Genomic DNA, 11,242 nt, shown 5'->3' with positions numbered 1-11,242 from the left:
ATATCTGTATGTTTTCCATTCTAGTTTTTTTTTTTTATTTACTTGTTGGATAAAAATAAGCAAGGCCCACGTTATACAGCACTTGACACCACAAGGCCTCAAGGTTTGGGAGGTTTGCCGATGATCAACACAAATGAGAAGTGAATTACTATTACAGATATTAAATTAATGTCTATATACAACGCTCAGTGATGTTCCCATCATTTTTTTATGAGAGTATACTACGCTGAAGAACGCCAAAATAAAGGTATTTCATTTTTTTTACGATAAAATGGTGGAGAGGTTTAATTAATAACCAAAAAAATTACTATTATATTTTTAATATTAATAATTAATTTTAATATTTATTTAAACAAAAATGTTTATAATATTCAAATACGGTTGTAAAAAATATTGTTTAAAAATTAATTATTTAAATAAATTGACAAAAAATTGTTGTCTTAACTCATCTTCTTCGTCGATGGTTTTTTTTTTTTGTTCTTTACCACGTGGAACTGAATCTGCTGATCTGTGGTTCCGCAGCCAAATTTTTACGTATGGTCGTGGATTGAAGTCTTCAACTGGGGGTCCATTGATGGAGATGAACATTAAATCTGACACATTTTTAATCGTTAAACGATTTCTAAGATCACTTATGATGAGATTCATATCAGAAAATCCTCGTTCACATTCGGAAGTTGTTGTTGGAAGTATGTTTAGTGTTTTTATAAGATCAAAAGACGTATTTCGAGAACGAAAGTTTACTATACTTTCAAATTCAGATAGACCAAATCTTCATGACACTCTTTTAAATTCTTCATCTCCTCTATCATCATCGGTTTCTATTTTAAATATTTTTCCAATAACCTACAGAGTGAAAAAAAATGTAATTTAGATGTTTGCGTAATAATTATTAGATTAAATTTTTCAATATTTCTTACCTTTAGATCTTGTATTATTGATTTATTTTTAAGGTCATTGAATAAGCGCTGACGCATTCTATCGACTATATTTTTCAATAATTGCAATCTGTTGATTCCTCCTGACTTTGTGATTGTAATATTTATGCCTTTATAAATTCGTTTTTGTATAGCTTCTATGATATCTTTTTCTTTTTCACCAGATTCTGTCTTCAGACTTTCTAGAATTCTAATTGTCCTACACATTTCTGACTGAGCGCGCATTAATGTTGTTTTTCTTGATTGAAGTATAAAGACAACATTCCGAGTTCGAAAAGGACGTCATAAAAGAGTCCAAGCTCCTCTAGGAAAGAAGAAGATTCTAATTATTTTTTTTTAGTCCAGTTTCAAGAGTTTGACTCACGTGCTTATGTATCCCTGGATAGTTTTCCCATATGGCTTTTATCGTACGAAAACTATTGGCAGACCAACGCACGTTTAAAACACGGCCAATTTTTTTCATTTCAATTTCAACCTCCAAACAAGCTTTGTCTAAGGCCCTAGAATTTTTAGAACTTTGGTGATAATAAAAGTAAAGTTTATCCATTAAACTTTGAAAACGAGAAACACCTTGCACATCTTGACATTATGTACTGAAAGTTCAAGTCGATGACATAAACAATACCACGTTAATAGTTGCAGTATCTTCTCACAAAGTTTAGCAGCTACTCCAGATTTCGTGCCTGTCCTTACACTAGCTCCATCACTTGAAAATGCAATCCAATTCTTCAATGCAAAAGACTTAAAAATTCCAATTTTTTCTAAGCTCAACCTCAAGGCTTTCTCAATATTTACAGCGTCTTGCCTATCCAGCTCTATTAAATCAAAAAATACTACAATAGGAATCTCTGAATCAAAATTTGATAAAATATATAAAATCAGTGTGCATTTTGTGCTCAGTGTAGTCGATCGTCAATCATTATAGTGAATTTTGAATTTGAATTTATAAAACGTGTAATTAGCCGTTGGCGCATCTCTTTTACGATAACGTTAATTATTCGAGTGGCAGTTATTCGACTGTGCAAGGAAGATCCCATGTCTAATCCATTAATTGTCTGCAGTTTAATAAGTTCTTCAAACTGTAAAAAGGAACGATGATGCTTCACTAAGCAATATGCAGTTTGAAAAATTCTCATATTACTGATAATCACAGTTTCGGACATATATTCATTCTATCCAAAACCTGTTCAAAGCCTTTCTTTAAGACGTTCTCAGCAAATAAATGAAATTTACTTTCCGAATGCTGTTTAATTTTACTTCTTAAAGAAGATGGCTGATTCGTACGATTACTTCCAGCAGCCGTTATTTCAAAGTCCATCCATTCACGTGAAATTCGAAGTTTACCATCAGCAATGGATTTTTGTAACTGAATACTATTTTTTACCTGTATGCAATTACTACACCCTAATTTCCCATTTTTACAATCTATCCACGGATTTTTCTTCTGAAATTCAGTTACTTGTTCATTAGTCCATAACACGGACCAACTTTTATGTATTTCCGTAATGTTTGGATCACATCGAACCACGCGATCATTATTTTCCTCGTTGTATGGTAAAACTGATGGACCCGTTACAGGAATATCAACATTATAAATAGAATTACTTTTTTTTGTCCGAGGGAAAAGAAACTATCAAGGGGTCCACGTTTCAAATTTGAACTTATTATAACAACAAACAAATAGGAGTAACGGCTGTTTACATATCACTGACGAACTCACGAACGATGACTGACGTCTATGTGCAAATACTAAATATTACTCTGTGTAATATACTATAATAATTCATACTGAGTAACATGGTGTTATTTTTGATTATTATCGTCGTAGACTGACGACGTCGACAACGATTACGGGAAATACCACCGATAACGATTATTTGTCGACGTACGAGTATTGGTCAACTGCCCGTGACTATCGTTATTGTCGTCTGTCGTTATTGAGCGTCGTGAAACGGATTAGTAAAAACATACTATACTTTTAAGTTTTAAAAAAATAACGTATTTTTCCTTTTTGTATGGTTTGTTTGAGAGTATACGTAGTATAACCATGATATTTTAAAAAAAGCTTGAGAGTATACGGCATATACGTAGTATACCCTATGGGAACACTACTGGTTACGCATGTTGCGTCTTTTTCAAGAGATAAATGGTATTGCGTAAACTTTATTTTTGGTACAGTAGGTATTTTTTGATTGTGGAATGTTAAACTGTTTTGTTCGTCATTGTTTTACTGCGTTATACATGTGTAAATCTTCATGAATGTATAATACTCAAAATAGTTTGACTATTCGAATTTTTCTGTATCAAAAAATTACCTTAAACTGAGCTTCAAATTTAAATAAATTATTCAATATAAATTTAAATTTTGTTTTTCGATATCAATATTTTTCGATTTTAGTTCAATTTCGCTTATCTATATCAGTCTTTTTTATTTTATTATTTATTTACATAACAATACCTGTAACTAGATTTTAAGTACCATTATTGGGACCGGCTGGACCGATTTTCATTTTTTTTTTTTTTGAAACCGGACCGGACTGAAAATAATGCATTTGATCTGAAGACTGAACCGAACTACTACTAAAAATTATTGAACTGGACCAAACCGATGATTTAATAATTTATGGATGTTAGTACCATACTAGACCGGACCATGCAGAGCACTAGTACATACGAATATTGTAATTGGCATACGTCGGCGCGCGCGTCGCAAACAAAATGTATGCCGTAAGGAACAAGCACGATCGATAACAGTTCTCCTTCACGTCTTGTTTATAATCAAACACAATTCTGATGTATAATAAATAATGTGTAAACTACATTAATGGTATTATCGTCATACATTCGACTGTCCGGTTTGACGGACGCGCACCACGTGCCTTCTCGTCCGAGCCGATTGCGATGTGTACACATCGAAGTCAAATCTAATTACATAATAGCACAGCAGCGTACCGTGTTTCGTGTTTCGTTACCGTATCGTGCGCGCTCGATGACATACTATGGACGTGTAATATAGTTATTATTATTTTTAGAATAGAGCGTACGTGAAGCAAACAGGCGTTATCGTTACAATTGATCTCTGAGGTGTTCTACGTGTACGAAGTACGAACAACGATTTTTCACAGTACGTTTTAATACTTATATACTTAAAGGGACCCGTCAAAGTTATCGTAATAAACCATCGAATATAACTATTTCGTAGCAAATCCGGAATCTTCAGCATGTGCTTACGCATAATATTCAACGTTTATCACACGAATTAACACTGATGGAACACGACGACTTAATTTATGTTATGCAGGCTTGACCGTATTCTATATATTCCTATAAAATGTTATTATACATTTTAACATAATAAGTAAATTAGTTAAAAGTTGAAAAAATACTTTTGTATTGAATTAAATATATATATATATATATATATACAACTTAAAATAAAGTTAATGTGTTTTCTGGGCTAAAAAGTATAATTACATGGGTTGCATTAAAGCTGGGGCGAGACCATTATTTTCGGTTTCTAATTGAAAAAATAATCCATAGTCCTGAATCAGTTTTAATTAAGCTCCTGCTTGTAATCATGTCGATTAGGAATATTATATTTCAAGACAAACTAATAATAGCATATACTCATACCATTAATTATAATACTAATGTTATATATACTTTATAATAATGTTTATTATTCATGTTCACGCATATAGTAAACCATTGCGACGTTATAATAGTTATACGATCGGTGTGATAATGATAATAATATAATATGCAATATATTATAGCAGTATTATTATATTTGCTATTTAAATTGGTACGTTATGGGCATTGCCTGGAATACGTTTATAAATCATAAATAAGTTTTAAAATTATAACCCCGACTAAACTTCCATCCCGGTGTACACCAAAGCATTCGCAGTACAGAAAAAACTCACACTTGCTCGTACTATACGTCCCACGCAAATTTACATTAACCGACGACGGCATAACATATTACACACGCACAAAAATATAAAAACTAATGCACACACAAATATATATATATATATATGTATAGATAAGTGTGTGTGTGTGTGTGTAGTGTGCGAGAAACGAACACGAGTGTCTGAAGATCACTCTGGTGTTTTCCGTAATATATAGTCATGCAAAGAAAAAAATATTTACAGAAATTATTTTTGATGTTGAAGCGACTGTCGTAAAACACTACGAACTACATAGAGCAGTCATACACGAGGGTAATCGAATTTGCGTCTGCCGTCGGTTCTATGTGATCACATGTAGCCACACGCCCAGTACAGTCCTCGACATGTTTAATATTTAATTACATTAATTACTAGCAAGGGTGTCCATATGGGTGGCAAGAGAGGGATATGTCCCCCCTGGAAAATGTCAAAAATCTTGGAAAATTGTTTACCGTGATAAGAATATATTTATTAAAATAGAATTTAAAAATTTAATTTAATATATGTAAACCTATAATTTGTTTATGAAAAATCTATTTATTTAGTTTGGAAATCAGGTTATCAGCTATAAATAACAAAACGCTTTATCGATTCTATTTTATGAATAATTATCAATTCTTAAAATATTGTGTATTTCCAGAAATACGGTATGTATATGTGTGTGTGTACACCACCATAATATTTATATTATATTTGTAAATTAATATTTTAATAAATATAACTAATGCTTTTAGTGTCCAATTTATATTATTAATTAAATAAAAATTTTAATAAATTACTTTTATGGTAAATTGGTTAAATAATTATTATTTTATAGTCTTCCAGCTTGATATATATAATATAATAGTATAATATAAAATTATAAGGCCCTTCCTATACCGTGGATCATTCCTATTTATAAATAGATTGATAAATTAAAATTTTGTTGTCCTTGAGAATTTTCCTATGGGCTTCCTTGATTAATAGAGCTGAGATTTTAATGCTCTAAAGAATAGCAAAAAAATGCTTTAATAAAATGTATTTGTAGTAGTTTAAAAATTGTAATATAAAAATCATAATTACTCAGTCACTTCTTCAAACTTCAAACTTGGCCTTAATGATTTTCCATTCTGCACACTTCACATAAATGAATGTATCTGGGACTTATACCATATTTTATTTTACTGTCTTGCCCTTCAAACTAAACGCATTATTTTAGTTAACGTACTTAAAACTTATAAAACTTATCTCCCACTAAACATCTGATGTTTCTAATACCCTAGCGATGTCGGTTTTAAGTTATATTTGAAACATCCAATTGTGATGTTATATTGTAACTGTTCCTGTTATAAATAAATATCGTTATTGTAATAATAACATATATACTGCTTACACACTAGGCCAGCGGTTCCCAACCTGGGGGTAATTACCCCTCAAGGGGCAAAAAGACGATTTTTAATCGTGGCGGTTTTTAATCGCGTCCACGCTCGTATAGTTGGCCTAGTGAAGCGGTTTCCAACGTTTTTGAGACTATTACTATTATTATAGATATTAACAAATACATATATATATATATATTATATATGTAATTATATATATATGACACAATTGTGATTTACAGTGGCGTGATTGGGAAAAAATCTAAGGGGGGCATTATAATAAATTATATTATATATAATAAAATTAAATTTTGATAAAACAATAATTGGTCATTGGCAGTGCTGGGGAAACATTTCCCCGGTATGCGCATGACAAAATCCGATTTTCCCGTGTTTGGGGGTTGTACAAAATTTTATTTTGGTTGTACAAAATTGTATTAAATAATGTACATAATACTGTATTAATTAAATTTTAATAAAATAATAATTGGTCCTTGGCAGTGCTGGGGAAACGTTTCCCCGGCACGCGCATGAAAAAATCGGGTTTTCTCGTGTTAAAGGGGATGTACAAAATTTTATTTTGGTTGTGCAAAATTGTACAAAATAATGTACATAATACTGTAAAGTTTTGGTAGAATTTTTCGTTCGGTGCACACGTCTATCGCAGTCAATACGGTTTTCGTTGCTCTAATACAGCGGTCGGCAACCTTTTGAACCACGCTGGCCATATTTTTTTTTTCAAATGTTTATCAAGGGCCACATTAAAAAAAAAATTTTTACATATGATATATACTAATAATTGTATTGTTATTATATTTGATTATTTTATATAGAAATTTGAGTGTAAAAAATACGAATGTTACTGGAAAAAATTGGTTTTAAGAAAAAATTTAATTTTTTGACAAATTAAACATAATGGCTTACCTTTGTTTTCGACGAAAAAGTATAAATCAACCCAAGAATTATTAAAAAAAAACGATGTTCATTACAAATTTTTCTTTTTTTAGTCGCCATAATTTACTTGTAAATGAAATTATTACAAACGCAAACAGTCACACGTACGGGCGTAATCACGGTGTAATACTAATCGCTACAAACGCAAAGTAACTATGACCATAGATTAAATATTTAAAACACGTATGTATTAAATACATAAGTTAAATATATTTAAAATTTTAATTTTTAAATATATATGAGTATATTTAATTTATCCTATGACTGAGTAGTGCAGCCATCATTATCTTCGACTCCGATCAGATAATAATAACAATTTTATAGATTAAACTGACTATATAACTACATAGAATAAACGACAACTATTAACGGTTAAATTAGGTTTTATTAACAAAGAAAAAATAATTGAATAGTATTGAAAATTTTATGGAAATTTTATTGAACAAAAACAAAACACAAAAATTAACCACCTTTGTTCGGGCCATAAAAAATTGCTTCGCGGGCCACATGCGGATCTAATATAATAACGCGGAGTGTACGTTGTTACAATATATACGGTCGTGGAAAACAAAATATTTGTACTCGAGGTACTTAACCGAATGAGAATTGCGAGAACCGAGCAGTACGTATGGGTACACTGTACCGAATCTCGTCGTAACCGATGCGTGAAGATGTACACGGTATTTTTTCGTTCTTCGCGATGTTGTTGGTTTTCTAACCGTTTTTGTACCTCGAGTCCGTCTAAGGACAATAACGTACAACGTCTTGTGCCGCTGACGCCCTTCTACTCGATCTTACGTTTTTCTGTATCGAACTGAACGTGAATGTATTTTCAAACACGATACCAAATAACGTATTGTTACACAAGAGAATTCGTTTTTTTCCCGAAACGGTATTTTCCGAATATGATTTGCAAACGATTAGATTTGCACTTCTCGTTTGGTGCAAAAGTAAATTGATTGGATTCGAAACTTATTAGCGGAGATTCATTTCATTAATCTAAAAAAAAAAAAAAGCAAGAGATTAGCTAAATAATAGGTTTATATATATATATATAGTGAGTTAGCAAGTAGACCATGTTTATGAATGAAAGAAGCTAAAAATCTTCCCCGAAGAAATAATAACAATAGTATTAGTAGCGAATGTGTTTTTTTTTAGCGGTTCAAGAAAATAAAATAAAATAAAACAAAAATCCTATAGCAATTTTTGCTAAAAGCTTCTCAAGTGTCACTCGAACGGGACGTCCAAGTGGATATTTTATTGGAAATATTCAAATACAGACCTCTTTGCGAACTGTTTGTATTCGAGGTTATACATACATTCTTTCTGTATCATTCAACCGATCCCTGTTCGCATATTTTATACTCGCGCGCCGAGACACTTCGGTACACATGCTTTTAAAACGCGATTCGAATCAGCTCTGCCCGTATCGTTGAGATGCTATATGGTATACAATACGCATTACGCACCGGTTGAATATCGCACCTAAGTGTTTTCGTGCACGCCAAAGGAGTGGCGGTTTTTATCACTCGCCAATAGGGGGGACTACTTAAATTTCAAAAATGTAGCTAGTCGTATGGGTCTATATATAATTTTAATTCACAGAATATGTCACTCGGAAGTAAATAATTCTTTTTTTATTTTAATGTATTTGTTTCACAATGACGATATTTAATTATAACTGTTGATTTATCATAATTTTTATAATACTTAACTTAGAAAAATAAACAGCTCAGCTCCAAGAGGGGAGGGATGTTGCCCTCTTAGACACCCCCTTAAACCCGCCCCCGCGCCGAAGCGATGTACTGCTCCAATGATGCGTTTGCCGTGATAAAGTTCGTCACTCTATGTTCTCGAGTAGTAAAAAAATAATATAGAGGAAATCGGTAGGTACTGTGATTTTATATGATTATGTAATGCCCAAAACCTAAATTTGTGTCTCGTATTATATTTGTGTTTATAGTCAACAAATGCAATCGTATTTTCGCAAGGCTCGACCATACATTTGGTCTCTCATTGGCCCCGCCTAATGAAATATTTTGGGGCTTTCATCGGATCATTTGGATTTCTCGAGATGGTATTGCTAGAATATCTTTGGAAAACCCTCTTCATAGTGATTGGCCGTATTTATTTGTTTATTTATTTTTTTTTTTTTTTGCTCAACAAATTTCTTGTTGTTATGGAACCCGGAAACGATTATGTTAAATGTTTTAAAAATTCTCAAGCTATTGTTGTTTCTGAGAATCAATATAAATCGCAGCTACATTTGTCTTGTCCGGATAATTGTTATATTCTATTATATCAATCTTTCAAACGACTGTATAATATTTTCTTGATATTTTTCGCGAACAATCAACGTCATACACGATGGAAGCCATTTGTCAACGTGTTTGCCTACACGTGTTTGGAAATTGCCGTTGGGGGAACGAAAACCAATTTTTGGACGTCAACTACACTCGCAGATTTTTTCGGAAATGCTGTCTCTGTGAAGCCAAACGATCGTACTCGAAGATGGCGCGATGTATAAGTACGTATGGACGTTGATTTTATTGAAATGGTTCGAACGAGAGGCGAAGAGTTGATTTTTTCCAAACCGAACTTTGATTACGTTTCATCGGAATTGTTGAAACGACAGTTAATATTGCGTTTATGCGTGTATAGGATGCGAAGCGTACGTCCACAAGGAATGCTTTTTAGTGGATCTTTGCAAAGAAGATGACGCTAAAAGAACCAATGTCGGCAGTCCCCGTAGAGCGGACGCAAAAGAATTTATGGACACCAGTAACGTAGAGGTCGACGACAGAGAAGAAGAGACACACGATTGTATTATAAAACGCCGCAAAAGATCCGGTTCGCAAAACGCCAAAGTGAGTAAAAAATATCGACGAATAAGCCCTTTATGATTGAGGTCGAATGTTTCTTACGATTTGGAGTTTTCATGATCATCACATGGCATCTGTAGCGATTACGACGGTTAGTTTTTGTGATATCAGAGCGTCAGTGTGACGAACGATCGCGAACGTTTTACCATTTTTATAACACTATTGAGAACGAAGGATACGTAGCCAAGTTTATATTCTTCTAGATATGTAAATATTTCTGAATTTTATTTTATTTTAGGATTTAATTAATTTTTTTTTTAGTAAAATCTACTCGATATTTATAATATTATTTTACTATAATTATGTTACAAACTAAAATGAAATGATTCAAAATAAGTTTTTAATTAAAAAATGTTTCTCGGTACAAATATTAATAATGTATAATTCATAAAATACTGTATAGAAATGAAAAAAAATGTCACAAAATAATAGTTTTGAATAATACTGCATATAATACTGCACGTCTATACGACACGAATTGGTTTTTCATCAAATTAATAGAAGTTTGGGAATAATATTATAGTTAAATGTGATGGTATTTATTCTATATCTATTTTATCGCTCGGCGGAATAGTATAGTAAAACCATTATTGTTAATCTTATAAGATTCGATTGTTTGAAAATAAAACAAAATTTGGACAAATAATATTGAATTCATTAATTTAATATCGGTCCGTTGCGATAACAAAAAAAAAAAAAAAAAGCTCGTCAAAGAAGTCCAAAATAGTGCAGAGTTAGTGGTGGTAAGGTAAATCGTTCGCAATCGCGTTGCGGGAAAATATGCTTTCACGATCGTACATTACCCGTATTCGTACGTTTAAGGATCCGGCTATAATTAGAAATCTATGACCGTGCGATAAGACTCGTGTATTTTTCCAGGATTTGTTCAAAATCTTGAAGACGCGCGTTCGAGGTAGCCGTGCGACCGACATGGAAAACGCGGTCGACGACGGGGCGACGACGAGTGCCAGAGCAACGTCGAGCGACCGTTTATCGGTTCCGAGTGCGTCGGTATCGCCCTGGAGATCGTCGTCGAAGCCATCGCTCGTCCTCAGTGGTGTCGAGAATAATTTAGTTAAGAATAATCCAACGCCACCGGCGGTGGTGCCGAACGGACCGGAAGTGATGCGCGTGGACGGAAAACCGAGAACAAATCG

The 11,242-nt window shown here is 32.7% G+C and overlaps 1 pseudogene; it reads right to left on the bottom strand.

Moving 5' to 3' along the window:
• Nucleotides 1-382: 382 nt before the first annotated feature.
• On the bottom strand, nucleotides 383-977 carry LOC112681054 (annotated as a pseudogene).
• Between the last annotated feature and the right edge of the window lie 10,265 nt (nucleotides 978-11,242).

Source organism: Sipha flava, unplaced genomic scaffold, assembly GCF_003268045.1.
Source record: "Sipha flava isolate LNK unplaced genomic scaffold, YSA_version1 18477_pilon_pilon, whole genome shotgun sequence".
Classification (NCBI taxonomy): Eukaryota; Metazoa; Arthropoda; class Insecta; order Hemiptera; family Aphididae; genus Sipha; species Sipha flava.
The sequence above is the reverse complement of the archived record's forward strand: the minus strand, read 5'-3'. Positions and strand labels throughout refer to the sequence as shown.